Source organism: Mytilus galloprovincialis, chromosome 2 (genome assembly GCF_965363235.1).
Source record: "Mytilus galloprovincialis chromosome 2, xbMytGall1.hap1.1, whole genome shotgun sequence".
Classification (NCBI taxonomy): domain Eukaryota; kingdom Metazoa; phylum Mollusca; class Bivalvia; order Mytilida; family Mytilidae; genus Mytilus; species Mytilus galloprovincialis.
This window is the reverse complement of record NC_134839.1, coordinates 81,992,254-81,998,395: the sequence shown is the minus strand read 5'-3', so window position 1 is coordinate 81,998,395 and position 6,142 is coordinate 81,992,254.

Here is a 6,142-nt window from a genome sequence, read left to right as displayed (position 1 = left end):
ATTTATTATAAAGCAATGAAGCCCAAATGTTGTGTGTTTAATATACAAATAACTTAAAATGAGGCAATTGTAGTTGTACAAGTTTCAAAACAACACAAACAATTTTTCGAAACCTTTTTTGAACATGGTATTATATGTAACAAATGCAATTTTGTCGCAAATTCACTAACTTTGTAGATACTAGTACCGACATGTTTACCACTGACAGTCCCTGCACCGGTACCTAAGTCATCAGAAAATAAAACAACACCACAGAACAAATCAAGCACACTATAAATCGTGATTGTAGGTAAAGCATCAAGAAGCTATTGCATCTGTATCACAATGAAGGGCCGATTTGTTAAAATGTTAGCAAAGGCCATATAACATGTGTTAGTAATACAAGGTGTTCTATGATCAACTGATGTAAGCTGTTCTCCGGTTAAAATATATATTATCTTATCTTATCTTATAAACGATAAAAGCTTAAAAGACCAGGACAAATACAGATATATATATATATACATATATTATATTCAAAATGAGAAAAAACAGCATCCCATTTGAATTTGTTTGATATTATTTGGCTTGTTGACAAGTTACGTGGTATGGTACCTTATGCGCATAAAGGGTGTTAACAATTAAACAAAGTCAAAAATCAATAGTCTTGACCTTGTTTTTTTGTAGGAATACCTGGTCCGAGACCACAATTATTTCGTAGTGCATTTCTTTTAGAAGATAAATGAAAATGAAATTTTTACAGTGTGTTGTACTACTTTTGGGACAAATTATATCAAAATTATAGAAAACTTCATCGACTCTAACTCAAAATATGGACAATTTTATGTTTAGGGCGTCTTGAAATCTTTTGACAGCTTCCGAAGTGTTATTTTTCAACCTTTTTCAGCTGGACCAAATCACTACTTTCCTTTAAAATTCTGAACCCAGATTTTTTTAAAGTGTAATTTCACCTCCCCCCCCCCCCCCCCCCCCCCCCTCCTTCTTGCAATTTGATGCATTAAACATGGAGAAATAAATTTGGAAGAGGTATAAAAATTAATGGCAAGTAACCCACTGTCAACACTAGGGACTGACAATTGTGGTCTCGGACCACCTGTTTGAGGTATAGAAATAAATGATGTGACGTATGTTCATGTACTATAATTAGCATCTATCTGGATTTACCTATCTTATCGAATGAACAGAACTCACGGCAAAATGGCTCTACCTCATTGAAAATGATCGTTAGATAATATGTAGTCTTCGACTATAGTTATTACATAAAATACGCTGTTTCACAATTTAACATATTTCTACAAAAAAAAATCATGTTTCTGTCGAAGTGATTTGGCAAATTATTTGTTAAAATTTTAAATGTTTTTGTCAATTTTGCACCGAAGAATATCATTTACTGGAATTAATAAATCGGGTTTCAAAAGAAAAAACCTGGCTTTACATCGAACATAATTATGAAATTGGATAACGGTGTCCATCTACACTTTTGGAATAAATACTAAAAATTAACCGAATCTCCCAAAATCGCAGTTGGAAATTGAAAAACATTATGCTACATTGGACTATAGAATTGTTATATGGGAGACAACTCTTACACATGTATTGAAAGTCATTTGTGGGTTGTAAAATAGCAGGAATTAAAACAGTGATCAAACAATTATGTTGTTTACATTTGGCTGTGAAAAAAATGCAAACAGATGGTCCGAGACCACAGTTATTGCATATTGCACTTCTTATAGACAATAAATGAAAATTAAAAAAAAACACCTGCGGTTTCTCAATATTTTTTTTCAGAGTGTCGTACTACTTTTAGGACAAATTATATCAAAGTTATAGAAAACTTCATCGGCTCTAACTCAAATTATGGACAATTTTATGTCAAGGTGGTCTTGAAATCCTTTGATAGCTTCCGAAGTGCTAATTTTTAACCTTTTTCAGCTGCACTGTGCTAAAACGGCTGTGGGTAAGTTACCCACAGCCCAAGATGGAGCCGCCTTGCGTCGGTTAGATACTTTTCTTTTATAGAATAACAATACCACGAATGCATCAATTAAACAACTGAATTTAAAAGTTGTATTAATCGTTTAGGGAAACCCCTAAACTGGAAAGGTGATTAAATACTACAAAATAAACGATCACAGCACGATTTTAAAAAAACACTTAGGCTGTCCGTAACTTCAAAACAACTTGTCCGTAACTTTTTTCATCAAACCAATAGAGATGTCCGTAACTTTCAAAGAATCGACACACGCGGATGTAATGTTTAAACTGATGATAGAAATTGCATCGAATACATATTCACAAAACGAAGTAGATGTCTAGTATGATATAATTCATTGTATCGATGGAAGACAAAATTGGGGAAAATATGAAAAAAATCACGATAAATCCGCAAAACTCGGGTCTCATTTTGTATAACGTCGGGGTACCCGAATCGCCTAGTTTGGAGGGTTGTTTCCGATCATAGCAGATAAACTGTTGAAACATCATTGTTCGTTTTTATTTTTGAACAAGTAGACTACACAAGTATTTTTTACACATACATGTAGCATGTATACACTTACTGATTTTCTGCCAGCAACGACAAGGGTAGCGTGAATCTGGGATTTTGGAGGGGAACCCAAATTGCCCAGGCATGCAGTGGATAGACTATACGAGACTTAAGTGCACAAACTTTTTCTGTTTTTTTGAAAAAGCCAAAAATACTTTTCTCTCATCCCCACAAAAACAAATCCCATCAGCATTGACAGTAAAATATTTGTATGCAAGTTGCATTAAATCTCATTAAACTGAATAAAACTAAAAGACATAATAGGTAAAAGTCAGTGAAAATAAAAGGAAAAGAGCAGTCAACATACTGTAACAATTCGACATAGTATATAAAAATATAAATAACTACGCAGGACAACAGGGTAATTTAATAGTCTAACAACCCCTAATAACATACAAAGAGAGAGAAAAAAATCATAACACTATAACTAACTGGTGGGATGTATAAATACCGAGCCGCGTCAAAGAGTATTCATCAAAATACACATAGAAAGAAACAGAGGTGAAGGTAAACCGCAAACATATAATTAAACTCAAAACATTAAAGAGTATGGAAAAGCCTTGGTCTAACAAGCGAAAAACGTCGATAAGACGCACACCAGTAAATAAAAGTTCAAACCATAACCAGGATGGAGTACCAAAAACCCCACATAAAACTTCTGTGGTGTAAGTATGATGCGTTAATACAATCACATTTGGTGGTGAATGAGTAGTATAAACGGCCGCGAAGGTTACAAATATGATGTTAATTGTCTTCTAATTGTTGAAATTATAATTCTTAAAATTTTAAATCAAAAGTTACCCACATCTAAAAATAAAGTTACGGACAGTCTGCTTAGTTTCGATCAAAAAGTTACGGACATCTTATGCATTTTTTAAAGTTGACCTTGCGCTTTAGTGAACTCTATATTAACAAATGTATGGTAATTGTTAGTCTTTTCTTTATTCAATAATCCTATAAATATTTACATTCTGCATGAAAAACGTCGCAAAAGGTACATTTTGTATGTATTAAATATCAACGAGTTTAGAGTCCGCCATCTTGGGCTGTGGGTAACTTAAGTTACCCACAGCCGTTTAAGCACAGTGAGCTGGACCAAAGCTTTTCTTTAAAAGTCATGACCAAAATTTTTTACAGTGTCATTTCATCCCCCTACTTGCTATTTGAGGCATAAAACATTGAAAAATGAATTTGGAAATGGAATAAAAAAATAACACACTGTCCACACTAGGAACTATATTGTTAGACACCACCGAGCATTAAATTCAGGACTATCTTTTTTTTAAGATCAATAAACAAGAGATGAATTTACATGAAATGCATTTATTTCTTTTTTGTAAACACAATTGTACTGAGGAGTTCTGGAAAACTACACTGACCATAGTGTTATGATGCATCATTTAGAAAAAAAAATGGAAGGTTTGGGAAATTCGATTTGAACAAATGCATTAAATAATGAAGTTATATGGTTTTAGTGCTTAAGGACTACTTAACTGTATGTTTTTGTTTTCGGAGTGGCTATTTGTCCGGCCATTGCAATGCGCATGTCATTTTGTGCGTTCGGAAGTGCGTGTAATATTATCTTCTGTAGCACCAGGGGATTGCGTATAATCCGATCACTGATTTTCAATTTTAAGATCATGGCTGAAAACGGCGATATCAATATTTGTGATAAATTTTACAGTTTTTGGAATTTTACAATGGAATACGATAGAATTAACTTCAAAGAATGATACAATACTCGCTACAGCTGTGGAAATGTTGGAAAAAATTTTCAAAGCAAGAGCAGTTGAGAAAGGCCTTTACAATGGAATGTCTAACTAATTAAATTTAATTAATATATTTCGCAAATGAATCTTGCAAGTAGACCTCGAAATTGGATATAGTGGGGTGGGGGTAGGGGACGATGTTACCAAAAGTGGGGATTTTGGATATAGAATTATAAAAAGTTGGGTAATGAAATATGAGGGACAATAAAGGTGGGATCTGGAAAAAGAGGAAATTATAGAAAAATCTCCAACTTCTCACTCAAAATATGGATAAACTTTATGTCAAGGTGTCTATAATTCTCTTTGACAGCTACAGACAACCTTTTTCAGCTCAGTAGACAAAATTCTGTATGTAAACTTAAAATGAACGAATCAATTGAAACACGACCCGACTTTGTTTTACAAGTAATTTCTTCTCTCTTCTTAAAATGGAAATATATAAGATTTTTTTCTAATTATTCATTATCAACATTGGACTATATAATAATAAAAAGAAAACAACAATTTCAATTACTAGTAACAAGATTGGGCCCTAACATGAAGATTATAAACATTTGCTACCCCTGGTGCTGCTGAAGATAATATTAAACGCACACACAAATAGTGACATGCGCAACCAGACTCAAGCTAGCGACCAATTCTAGCGACCAATCAAGCTAGCGACCAATTCTATCGACCACTTAAGTTAACACTGAGCATAAACACATAACAGAACCATTTCGAGATATGTCTGAAAATCACAAAATGACATTATACTACAACGTTCTACTAAATTAAATATTTAATACGTGAGGTATCGCTATTGATAGAAAAAATACATACTTAATATACTTTGAAAAGGAAACATTGCAAAGGAAACACCTATTAATTTTGTTTTAATCTTATTTTGGATTCCAACAAATAAACACGAGTAGCGTACTTGCTTGCTGGAGGCTAATATTCTAAATTAGTTATTTAGTTTTTGAAGACTTTATATTACATGGTATTATACATTTATTTCAAATCGAGATTTTTGTTTTAACTAGATATACTGTTTCCAGATTAGATATTTAAAAAAAAACCTTTATGGTCCAAATACCTTATATGGTCCGGCCAGTTGATAATAAAACGAGTATAATACTAATGTGGTCCAATCATACGCGGCGTACGATCAGACCATATGAGTATACGCATATGGTCATGACCGCACGTATATGGTCCAAATATTGATATGGTTCGGAACATATTCGTAAGTATTGTAAAACAGAATAAAAAAATATAAGTACAGCCGTTCAAATGTCAACTTACGGTGAAATAAAGTGAACAAGGAACTAGAAAAATATCGAGTATTTACTCAAAACCATTTAGGTTTGAGGGGAGTGGTTCTCAAAACAGTATAATGGGTATTGTCCAAGGCACTTCAGATAATACGGAAAGCAGTAAAACAAATAAAAATATAATAAGAAAGAAAAAACACAATGTATTCAATGCAAGTCAAAACATTTAAACTACGTTCAGCCAGATGCATTTTTTTTTTAAATCTTTAATTCAACATTTATATACAAAAGATATATTACATATTACTCAAAAATATCACAAGAATGTTTTAAGTATAATGACATAAATAATCAACCCGAAAATTAGAAAATAAATGTTATGAATCCTTCAGTTTCTAGTAGAACAATGTTGTTCTTTAAAAAGTGTTTCTCAAAAATATTTCTCATACATCTTGCATAAAACAAGTATTCATACAGAATAGTTATATAATGTTTTATACTGTATAAGGTCAACTTTACTGTTGAGCCTCTTAAGTAAATTCCTTCTGTGAAGATAAAACTTTTATTTTTTT